This window comes from Prunus avium, chromosome 2 (assembly GCF_965620075.1).
Source record: "Prunus avium chromosome 2, drPruAviu1.hap1.1, whole genome shotgun sequence".
NCBI classification, from domain to species: Eukaryota; Viridiplantae; Streptophyta; class Magnoliopsida; order Rosales; family Rosaceae; genus Prunus; species Prunus avium.
Window position 1 is genome coordinate 5,117,328 of NC_142285.1, and position 12,817 is coordinate 5,130,144.

Genomic DNA, 12,817 nt, shown 5'->3' on the forward strand with positions numbered 1-12,817 from the left:
CTTGTGTTTAAGCTTGCCTTCCTTGTGGATTTTCTTGAGAAGCATTATGCCTCTACCAGGGGCAGAGTGCATGATGCTTCTAGCTTCAGTGCATTGAAACGAAAACTGCAAGCTATAGCTTCCTCCGAATGGACAATTGGCGGTGCCGCACTCTGTTCTTTTATAAATCCGCACCACTTGCTCGGGCTCTTCAAGTTCACTGAATTTGTGGATGCCTGCGTGGCCGTCTTTGCGCGCACTGCAATGGGTGCTGTAGAGTTTGTCAATCTGTCTGTTGCCCAAATTGGTGCTCTTCAATTTTCAAGTGGTAATTTTACAGTTTGTTTTGGTAGCGAAATATGTGTTAATGAGCAGTGTCTAATACCACACTATTGTCTCCTTAACAGTGGTGTTCCCCTTAGAATGCACTGGTCCCCTCCACTGTCTCCTTTCATCAAAGTGAATATTGACGGTACATGGGATGCCAGATCTGGTTTTGGTGGGGTCGGCGTGGTCATTCGGGATCACAATGGATCTTTTGTTGGTGCCACTATTCAGCCCTGTAATCTCTCTTCTGCGGCGGAATGCGAAGCCCAGGCCGCGATCGTGGGTCTTTCCTTTGCTTCTTCCCTGCAGCTCCAACACATTGTGGTGGAAACTGATTGCTTTGAGCTCATTTCATGTGTTAAGAATGATTCTGCAACTAGTAACTGGAGGTTCTGTACTTTCCTTGCTGAGTTTCGTCGGTTGGAAGCTTCTTTCAGCCACTGCGATTGGAACTGGATTCGTCGTGAAGCTAATAGAGCCGCTGATGCTGCCGCCAAGCTAGCCAAACGGAGGTTGCGCCTTTGCAGTTGGGTTAATACTCCCCCACCCTCCTTGGTGTCTGTCCTAACGAGTGATGGCTTGCCAGCCCCTCCCTTTGGTTGAGGACAGTCCCGTGCTCTCCTTTTTAGTCTTTTCTACTTTTACTGTTCTTTTACCTGGCTTTGCCTTTGCTTGGCTTCCCCTTTTTAGTTGGTTTTACTTTTGCTGTCCCTTTGCCTCTCTGCTTTTTGAGGTTGGTTTTTTCTTTGTTGGGTTCTATTTGGCCTCTTTTTGGGGCTTTCTATGGAAGTTTCCGTTTGATAAAAAAAAAAAAAAATACCACACTATTGTCTTTGCAGGTTGAGTATTTTCTTCTTTCCTCGGCTTTCGTCACTTTATCACACTAGACGAAACGGAGAGCAAAAGAAACTTAACTTTAGCAAACTAACGAAATTCTCATATTTTGAATGACTAGAGTTTTTCCGTTTATGACTTCAATTATATGTTGAATTACTCTTTTTCAATGTTTTTTTTCAATGTTTCCTGTGTGCATGGGCTCACTTGGAAGAGGATGAGTAGTTACCAAAGGAAGATGACGAGTTACCGAATGAGGAGTTACTAGAGGAGGAGGATGAGTTACCGAAGGAGGAGGAGGAGTTGTTACCAGATGAGTAAGAGTACTTACTAGAGGAGGAGGGGAAGTTACCGAATGAGGAGTTACCGAATGAGGAGGAGTTGCCGGAGGAGGAGTTACTAGAGGAGGAGGAGCTGAAGGTACTAGTGGAGATACCAAGGCCGGAGCATGAGATTCAGTGGTTTTTTTTAATATTACTTTAACTCTCCTTCGGTTTTGCTGGAGATGGCATGAATGAATGAAATGAATTTCCCTTTTCTCCTTTTCTCATTTTCTCTGTTTACTGCAAGTTTCCTTTTTAGATCTAAGGTCCTAATATTTGACTTGTGTTTAACCTTGCCTCCCTTTTGGATTTTCTTGAGAAGCATTCTGCCTCTACCAGGAGCAGAGTGCATGATGCTGCTAGCTTCAGTGCATTGAAGCAAAAACTGCAAGCTATAGCTTCCCCCAAATGGACAATTGGCGGTGCCGCACTTTGTTCTTTTATAAATCTGCACCCCTTGCTCGGGCTCTTCAAGTTCAATGAATTTGTGGATGCCTGCATGGCCGTCTTTGCGCGCATTGCAATGGGTGCTGTAGAGTTTGTCAATCTGTTTGTTGTCCAAATTGGTTCTCTTCAATTTTCTAGTGGTAATTTTACAGTTTGTTTTGGTAGCGAAATGTGTGTTAATGAGCAGTGTCTAATACCACACTATTGTCTTTGCAGGTTGAGTATTTTCTTCATTCCTCGGCTTTCATCACATTATCACACTCGACGAAACAGAGAGCAAAAGAAACTTAACTTTTGCAAACTAACGAAATTCTCATATTTTGAATGACTAGAGTTTTTCCGTTTATGACTTCAATTATATGTTGAATTACTCTTTTTCAATGTTTCCTGTGTGCATGAGCCCACTTGGAAGAGGATGAGTAGTTACCAAAAGAGGATGTAGAGTTACCGAATGAGGAGTTACTAGAGGAGGAGGATGAGTTACCGAAGGAGGAGGAGGAGTTGTTACAAGAGGAGTAAGAGTAGTTACTAGAGGAGGAGGGAAAGTTACCGAAGGAGGAGGAGTGACCGAAGTAGGAGTTACCAGAGGAGGAGGAGCTGAAGGTACTAGTGGAGATACCAAGGCCGGAGCATGAGAGGCAGTGGTTTTTTTTAATATTACTTTAACTCTCCTTCGGTTTTACTGGAGATGGCATGAATGAATGAAGTGAATTTCCTTTTTCTCATTTTCTCATTTTCTCTGTTTACTGCATGTTTCCTTTTTAGATCTAAGGTCCTAATATTTTACTTGTGTTTAAGCTTGCCTCCCTTGTGGATTTTCTTGAGAAGTATTCTGCCTCTACCAGGGGCAGAGTGCATGATGCTGCTAGCTTCAGCGCATTGAAGCAAAAACTGCAAGCTATAGCTTCCCCCAAATGGACAATTGGCGGTGCCGCACTTTGTTCTTTTATAAATCCGCACCCCTTGCTCGGGCTCTTCAAGTTCAATGAATTTGTGGATGCCTGCATGGCCGTCTTTGCGCGCACTGCAATGGGTGCTGTAGAGTTTGTCAATCTGTTTGTTGTCCAAATTGGTGCTCTTCAATTTTCTAGTGGTAATTTTACAGTTTGTTTTGGTAGCGAAATGTGTGTTAATGAGCAGTGTCTAATACCACACTATTGTCTTTGCAGGTTGAGTATTTTCTTCATTCCTCGGCTTTCGTCACATTATCACACTCGACGAAACAGAGAGCAAAAGAAACTTAACTTTTGCAAACTAACGAAATTCTCATATTTTGAATGACTAGAGTTTTTCCGTTTATGACTTCAATTATATGTTGAATTACTCTTTTTCAATGTTTCCTGTGTGCATGAGCCCACTTGGAAGAGGATGAGTAGTTACCAAAAGAGGATGTAGAGTTACCGAATGAGGAGTTACTAGAGGAGGAGGATGAGTTACCGAAGGAGGAGGAGGAGTTGTTACAAGAGGAGTAAGAGTAGTTACTAGAGGAGGAGGGAAAGTTACCGAAGGAGGAGGAGTGACCGAAGTAGGAGTTACCAGAGGAGGAGGAGCTGAAGGTACTAGTGGAGATACCAAGGCCGGAGCATGAGAGGCAGTGGTTTTTTTTAATATTACTTTAACTCTCCTTCGGTTTTACTGGAGATGGCATGAATGAATGAAGTGAATTTCCTTTTTCTCATTTTCTCATTTTCTCTGTTTACTGCATGTTTCCTTTTTAGATCTAAGGTCCTAATATTTTACTTGTGTTTAAGCTTGCCTCCCTTGTGGATTTTCTTGAGAAGTATTCTGCCTCTACCAGGGGCAGAGTGCATGATGCTGCTAGCTTCAGCGCATTGAAGCAAAAACTGCAAGCTATAGCTTCCCCCAAATGGACAATTGGCGGTGCCGCACTTTGTTCTTTTATAAATCCGCACCCCTTGCTCGGGCTCTTCAAGTTCAATGAATTTGTGGATGCCTGCATGGCCGTCTTTGCGCGCACTGCAATGGGTGCTGTAGAGTTTGTCAATCTGTTTGTTGTCCAAATTGGTGCTCTTCAATTTTCTAGTGGTAATTTTACAGTTTGTTTTGGTAGCGAAATGTGTGTTAATGAGCAGTGTCTAATACCACACTATTGTCTTTGCAGGTTGAGTATTTTCTTCATTCCTCGGCTTTCGTCACATTATCACACTCGACGAAACAGAGAGCAAAAGAAACTTAACTTTTGCAAACTAACGAAATTCTCATATTTTGAATGACTAGAGTTTTTCCGTTTATGACTTCAATTATATGTTGAATTACTCTTTTTCAATGTTTCCTGTGTGCATGAGCCCACTTGGAAGAGGATGAGTAGTTACCAAAAGAGGATGTAGAGTTACCGAATGAGGAGTTACTAGAGGAGGAGGATGAGTTACCGAAGGAGGAGGAGGAGTTGTTACAAGAGGAGTAAGAGTAGTTACTAGAGGAGGAGGGAAAGTTACCGAAGGAGGAGGAGTGACCGAAGTAGGAGTTACCAGAGGAGGAGGAGCTGAAGGTACTAGTGGAGATACCAAGGCCGGAGCATGAGAGGCAGTGGTTTTTTTTAATATTACTTTAACTCTCCTTCGGTTTTACTGGAGATGGCATGAATGAATGAAGTGAATTTCCTTTTTCTCATTTTCTCATTTTCTCTGTTTACTGCATGTTTCCTTTTTAGATCTAAGGTCCTAATATTTTACTTGTGTTTAAGCTTGCCTCCCTTGTGGATTTTCTTGAGAAGTATTCTGCCTCTACCAGGGGCAGAGTGCATGATGCTGCTAGCTTCAGCGCATTGAAGCAAAAACTGCAAGCTATAGCTTCCCCCAAATGGACAATTGGCGGTGCCGCACTTTGTTCTTTTATAAATCCGCACCCCTTGCTCGGGCTCTTCAAGTTCAATGAATTTGTGGATGCCTGCATGGCCGTCTTTGCGCGCACTGCAATGGGTGCTGTAGAGTTTGTCAATCTGTTTGTTGTCCAAATTGGTGCTCTTCAATTTTCTAGTGGTAATTTTACAGTTTGTTTTGGTAGCGAAATGTGTGTTAATGAGCAGTGTCTAATACCACACTATTGTCTTTGCAGGTTGAGTATTTTCTTCATTCCTCGGCTTTCGTCACATTATCACACTCGACGAAACAGAGAGCAAAAGAAACTTAACTTTTGCAAACTAACGAAATTCTCATATTTTGAATGACTAGAGTTTTTCCGTTTATGACTTCAATTATATGTTGAATTACTCTTTTTCAATGTTTCCTGTGTGCATGAGCCCACTTGGAAGAGGATGAGTAGTTACCAAAAGAGGATGTAGAGTTACCGAATGAGGAGTTACTAGAGGAGGAGGATGAGTTACCGAAGGAGGAGGAGGAGTTGTTACAAGAGGAGTAAGAGTAGTTACTAGAGGAGGAGGGAAAGTTACCGAAGGAGGAGGAGTGACCGAAGTAGGAGTTACCAGAGGAGGAGGAGCTGAAGGTACTAGTGGAGATACCAAGGCCGGAGCATGAGAGGCAGTGGTTTTTTTTAATATTACTTTAACTCTCCTTCGGTTTTACTGGAGATGGCATGAATGAATGAAGTGAATTTCCTTTTTCTCATTTTCTCATTTTCTCTGTTTACTGCATGTTTCCTTTTTAGATCTAAGGTCCTAATATTTTACTTGTGTTTAAGCTTGCCTCCCTTGTGGATTTTCTTGAGAAGTATTCTGCCTCTACCAGGGGCAGAGTGCATGATGCTGCTAGCTTCAGCGCATTGAAGCAAAAACTGCAAGCTATAGCTTCCCCCAAATGGACAATTGGCGGTGCCGCACTTTGTTCTTTTATAAATCCGCACCCCTTGCTCGGGCTCTTCAAGTTCAATGAATTTGTGGATGCCTGCATGGCCGTCTTTGCGCGCACTGCAATGGGTGCTGTAGAGTTTGTCAATCTGTTTGTTGTCCAAATTGGTGCTCTTCAATTTTCTAGTGGTAATTTTACAGTTTGTTTTGGTAGCGAAATGTGTGTTAATGAGCAGTGTCTAATACCACACTATTGTCTTTGCAGGTTGAGTATTTTCTTCATTCCTCGGCTTTCGTCACATTATCACACTCGACGAAACAGAGAGCAAAAGAAACTTAACTTTTGCAAACTAACGAAATTCTCATATTTTGAATGACTAGAGTTTTTCCGTTTATGACTTCAATTATATGTTGAATTACTCTTTTTCAATGTTTCCTGTGTGCATGAGCCCACTTGGAAGAGGATGAGTAGTTACCAAAAGAGGATGTAGAGTTACCGAATGAGGAGTTACTAGAGGAGGAGGATGAGTTACCGAAGGAGGAGGAGGAGTTGTTACAAGAGGAGTAAGAGTAGTTACTAGAGGAGGAGGGAAAGTTACCGAAGGAGGAGGAGTGACCGAAGTAGGAGTTACCAGAGGAGGAGGAGCTGAAGGTACTAGTGGAGATACCAAGGCCGGAGCATGAGAGGCAGTGGTTTTTTTTAATATTACTTTAACTCTCCTTCGGTTTTACTGGAGATGGCATGAATGAATGAAGTGAATTTCCTTTTTCTCATTTTCTCATTTTCTCTGTTTACTGCATGTTTCCTTTTTAGATCTAAGGTCCTAATATTTTACTTGTGTTTAAGCTTGCCTCCCTTGTGGATTTTCTTGAGAAGTATTCTGCCTCTACCAGGGGCAGAGTGCATGATGCTGCTAGCTTCAGCGCATTGAAGCAAAAACTGCAAGCTATAGCTTCCCCCAAATGGACAATTGGCGGTGCCGCACTTTGTTCTTTTATAAATCCGCACCCCTTGCTCGGGCTCTTCAAGTTCAATGAATTTGTGGATGCCTGCATGGCCGTCTTTGCGCGCACTGCAATGGGTGCTGCAGAGTTTGTCAATCTGTTTGTTGTCCAAATTGGTGCTCTTCAATTTTCTAGTGGTAATTTTACAGTTTGTTTTGGTAGCGAAATGTGTGTTAATGAGCAGTGTCTAATACCACACTATTGTCTTTGAATGTTGAGTATTTTCTTCTTTCCTCGGCTTTCATCACTTTATCACACTCGACGAAATGGAGAGCAAAAAAAACTTTACTTTAGCAAACTAACGAAATTCTCATATTTTGAATGACTAGAGTTTTTCCGTTTATGACTTCAATTATATGTTGAATTAATCTTTTTCAATGTTTCCTGTATGCATGGGCCCACTTGGAAGAGGATTAGTAGTTACCAAAGGAGTAGGAAGAGTTACCGAATGAGGAGTTACCAGAGGAGGAGGAGGAGTTACCAGAGGAGGAGGATGAGTTACTGAAGGAGGAGGTGGAGTTGTTACCAGAGGAGGAAGAGTAGTTACCAGAGGAGGAGGGGAAGTTTCCGAAGGAAGAGTTACCGAAGGAGGAGTTACCAGAGGAGGAGTTACCGAAGGTGGAGTTACCAGAGGAGGAGGAGCTGAAGGTACTAGTGGAGATACCAAGGCCGGAGCATGAGAGGCAGTGGTTTTTTTTAATATTACTTTAACTCTCCTTCGGTTTTGCTGGAGATGGCATGAATGAATGAAGTGAATTTCCTTTTTCTCCTTTTTCTCATTTTCTCTGTTTACTGCAAGTTTCCTTTTTCGGTCTAAGGTCCTAATATTTGACTTATATTTAAGCTTTCCTCCCTTGTGGATTTTCTTGAGAAGCATTCTGCCTCTACCAGGGGCAGAGTGCATGATGCTGCTAGCTTCAGTGCATTGAAGCAAAAACTGCAAAATATAGCTTCCCCCAAATGGACAATTGGCGGTGCCGCACTCTGTTCTTTTATAAATCCGCACCCCTTGCTCTGGCTCTTCAAGTTCACTGAATTTGTGGATGCCTGCGTGGCCGTCTTTGTGCGCACTACAATGGGTGCTGCAGTGTTTGTCAATCTGTCCGTTGCCCAAATTGGTGCTCTTCAATTTTCAAGTGGTAGTTTTACAGTTTGTTTTGGTAGCGTAATGTGTGTTAATGAGCAGTGTCAAATACCACACTATTGTCTTTACAGTTTGAGTATTTTCTTCTTTCCTCGGCTTTCGTCACTTAATCACACTCGACGAAACGGAGAGCAAAAGAAACTTAACTTTAGCAAAGTAACGAAATTCTGATATTTTGAATGACTAGAGTTTTTCCGTTTATGACTTCAATTATTTGTTGAATTACTCTTTTTCAATATTTTTTTTCAATGTTTCCGGTGTGCATGGGCCCACTTGGAAGAGTATGAGTAGTTACCAAAGGAGGAGGAAGAGTTACCGAATGAGGAGTTACTAGAGGAGGAGGATGAGTTACCGAAGGAGGAGGGGGAGTTGTTACCAGAGGAGGAAGAGTAGTTACCAGAGGAGGAGGGGAAGTTACCGAAGGAGGATTTACCATAGGAGGAGGATGAGTTACCTAAGGAGGAGGAGGAGGTGTTACCAGAGGAGGAAGAGTAGTTACCAGAGGAGGAGGAGAAGTTACCGAATGAGGAGTTATTGGAGGAGAAGTTACCGAAGGAGGAGTTATCATAGGAGGAGGAGTTGTTACCAGAGGAGGAGGTGGAGTTGTTACCAGAGGAGGAGGAGGAGTAGTTACTAGAAGAGGAGGAGGAGTTACCATCGAAGATCCCAGAGGAGAAGCCTGAGAGGTGGTTGTTTTTAGGTTTGCCTCCTTGTAAAACAGGCCCTAGGCTTTAAAAGCTTACATAGGGTGGGTGAAGTAGGCTATATGGTAATAACCTATCTTTTTAAAATTTAAGCCCAACTACGAATTAATAAGCGGAAACATAAACACATGCACAACCATGGTGTTTAATTACTTAGCATCTGCAGTGAGTAAATGGAACTGACTGCATGAAACTGGATTGATATAAACGACACCACGTATTAATACAAACAAAAACCCTTTGATCCACGTTAGTGTACTGATGTCATTTGAACACGATGCAGCAAGTACAACTAATGACAGCATGAATATAAACATACATAAAGATTTGTTAACCCAGAAACCCAACAAGGGTGAAAACTGGGGGACCAAGCCAGTAAGAGAATCCACTATCAATGAGAAGTACAAGATACAAAGGGAGTTGAGCTCCATCTACACTCAGTAGGCAGCTAACTATCTAACCTTCTAGCAAAGCACAATATCAGCTCATCTACACACAATAGGCAGCTAACTATCTAACCTTCCAGAAAAGCACAATCTTTACTTCTCAACAGCAACCTCTCTTCCAGTCTTTGCATGAGCATTCAGCTCCAATTGCAACAGACAAATCCTCATGGTTTGCAACAGCACCAAGCTCCAAGTTGCAGAAGGTATAATGATATGAAGTGAGTTGTGGTTTCAGATTTTTCATCTTTCTTAATCACAAAGAATGATTAAGCTAGACAAATGAAACCAAGTGTTGTGATGATTAAACTAGAAGTAATGAACTTGAAGCATATAGTTTAAGTCAATCATAACAACAATGAAACAAAAGACTCAGCCGAAATCAATGTGAATATACTTGGAGGAATTTTATGTGTATGCAATCATACTCATACTCTCAAGTAATTAACAATGGCTGAAACAATAAAATAGTTTTTGAATGCTCAAGTAATTAACATAGAACCGGGTCTGCATCAAAGATGCAGATTTTCTGTTTTTACATGTCTAGCATGAATGGTTCTTCTTCAGAGAACTAATAAAAATGAAGCAAGTTCAAATGAACTTCTCAACCTCTTCCTTAGGTCTGGCTTAGTATATATAGAGACTTGATTCGAATGAAGAGGGGATATTTTGAACCACATATAATATAAAGAATGTTGTTTGGTGGCTAAAATATCTGAAAGGGCAAGACAGCAACAAACTCTTGATTCGAATGAAGAGAGTATTTTAAAGATGAAAACAAGTTCCAAATAGGAATACCAACAGTCAATCAAGATGCTCTGATCAAGTAGAAGAAATAATAAAGTATATGTGTTGCGTAGATACAGCTGCACCAAAATGGATTCAGTTGCATCCTCAACTTGTGATACTCGCAAGTGCACGAACCGTTGGTAGTATAGCGTATGTAAGTGCGAGGTCGATCCCACGAGGATTGGTGATTGAATGATCCCATTCATTTTCCCTACACAAAACAGAAATGAAAAAGAAAGGAAATAAATACAACAAGAAAAAAAGAAATAACTCAAGCAAACAAGTTCACAAGTTCAATTAGATTAATGGATTGATTCTAGCTAAAGTATGATTAAGCCATGGTGTGTGGTCATAACCTTGTGTTCCTAATTCCCTAATTTGATCATTTGTTGTCTAACCTAAAATTAAGCATTAGGAACCCATTAAGCATAGAAGAACAATTTAAACAACCAAGCATGTATCTAATCCCTGTTGTCGAATGTCCATACATACTCTTCCTATTCATAGTTCAATTCGAATTAAAGCATGGTGTCTACTCTTAATTCAAACCAAGATAGCTAACATGCAAGCCTAAATGGTGATCAATCATTCAAACTAGCATATTAACTTATAAGCATAATGAATAAGAACAAAAATCATAATTGAAACTTGGAAACTAATTCAACTTGAAAACTTAAGAAAAGAATTTACATTACAAGAAAAATAAATTACAACTAAGAAAACATTAAAGAAAGCTAGAATTGAGAACTAGAAAGGAAAACTAAGAGAATTTGAGGGAGAGAAGGGAAGGGAGCTCTAGAGAAGTGTTTGAGAGCTCCCCCCCTTGGGGTGTGTTTACAAGCTTAGAGAACTTCCCTATTTATAGGCCTAGGGGAAGTGAAAATTTGAATTCAATATGGCTAATGCATACAACACTTGTTTTATAAAATCTGAAATGGTTGATGCACTTGTATTAGAAAATCTAAATTGGGTGATGCACTTGTATTAGAAAATCTTGAATTGGTTGATGCACTTCACCAATAGATCCCACCAGCAGCCCTAGCTCATCTTCATGTCACCATGACCAAGCTTCCAACCAGAAATGATAGCTCATACCTAGCTCACCATGACCAAGCATCCAACCAGCACATGCTAAGGTCAGCATGACCAGCAACTTCAAGGGCTTACAACTTGGGCTTCTCTTAATCAAATTAGGACTTTAAGCACTCGAAATTGAAGTTCAGAATGTCTTCTTTCCAGCCATATGTTATTGGGGCCAATCCAAGGTCGGAGGAAGAAGTTAAGGCCGAAACAAATTGCTAACTCATTTTCCGCGCTGATAAGATCCATCCTGAGCATGGTTCTGTGTTTGCTAGGTAACGGACTCCAGATTTATCCAATGGGGCTGAAATTTGGATATGTTATAGTACACACCAATGGGAACAACTTTCATGAAGAATGTGGCCTCATTAGAGCTATGTAGGTTGTTGAAACAAAGCTTGCAATATGACCTACGGAACTGTACTGGCAGGGGGCTGTAGCCAAAATGAGTTTGTCTTTAAGCTCTTCATCCATTCATCCAAATTAGGCCTTAACATGCTTGAATTGCATGAATTATGCTCTCTAAAGCCATCATTATTACCTAAAGCTCAATGAACTGGAAGATAAACACAAAAAGGATTAAAAGCACAAGTTCAACTCAAAAACATAACCAAATCATAAGCTAGAAGGGTACAAAATGATATACAATTATGAACCGATCAATATGCAATCTGCATATACATTCATGAAGAGGATAACATGCTATTGGAAATAGCTGTGCCATGAGCTACAACCATTGAAGAGAAAGAACCCATGCTTTGTCAGAACTCATGTGCAAGAATGGAGAAAGAGGCATGTGCACAAAAGAGAAAATAAATACTCCCTTTGAGAAAACTAGTTTCAAGAAAGAACATATTATATAATAATATGTTGTATTCAAGAATACTAAAAGAGAGAATAGAAGGAGTCGGTTGAAGCATGGAGCATTGACTCCACAAGCAACAAAGAAGTAGCCCATGTGCAAGATAATATAAAGCTTTCTTTGGAGAAAACTAGTTTCAAGAAAGAAAGAATATATTATAATAATATGTTGTGTTCACACCAACATGAGGTAACTTCATCCAAGACTCTTGCTTTTGAAAACAAGTTTCAAGAAGTTTAAACTGATCAGAAGATATTTGAAGTCTTCATCGAATGAAATCAAGAGCTGAAGATATTTTAATAAAATATTAATTGATACAGCTCAAAGTGGATTGAAACAGAATATCATGGATTGATACAGAATAAAGCAAAACACGTTTTTAAAGCATGTATCAATCCAGGTGTATCAATCCATGTGTATGAATGCAAAATGAAAGATGGATTAAAACAGACTGGGAAGGATTGATACAGAATGAAACAGAAAACGAATTTTAAGGCTTTTATCAATCCTGTGTATTAATCCCTGTGAATGTATGCAATGATTTTTGAATTGCAAAGATGACACTTTTTAATCTAGCATGTGCATTCAAACAGACTTAAACCAATACATATACCTCGGCAAAATACACTAGTTTTGTCATAAGAGAAGAGCCAAAATATAATCCTTACACTCCCTTGAAGATATTCTTGACCAGCATTCTGCCTCTGCCCGGGGCAGAGTGCATGATAGTGATAGCTTCACTGCCTCAAAGCTGAAATTGGAAGCAATGGCTTTCCCCAAAATGACCATTGGGAATTCTGCCCTCATGTTTTTTCTAAATCCTTATCCTTTGCCTGGACTCTATGATTTCACGGATTTTCTGGATGCCTGCATAGCTGTCTATGCACACTGTGGAATAGGTGTCTGTCAAAATATTCTTTGTTGGCCCATTGATGTGGAAGTTATCGGCCCAATATCGCACGAAGGGGCCATTTGGATCCAATAATATGAAAACGGGTTGATAAAAGGCGCCGGAGGAGGAGGAGGAGGAAGAGCCAGAGGAGAAGGAGCCGGAGTGGAAGGAGCCAGAGAAGGAGCCGGAGTAAGAGGAGTTAGAGGAGGAGCCGAAGGTACTAGC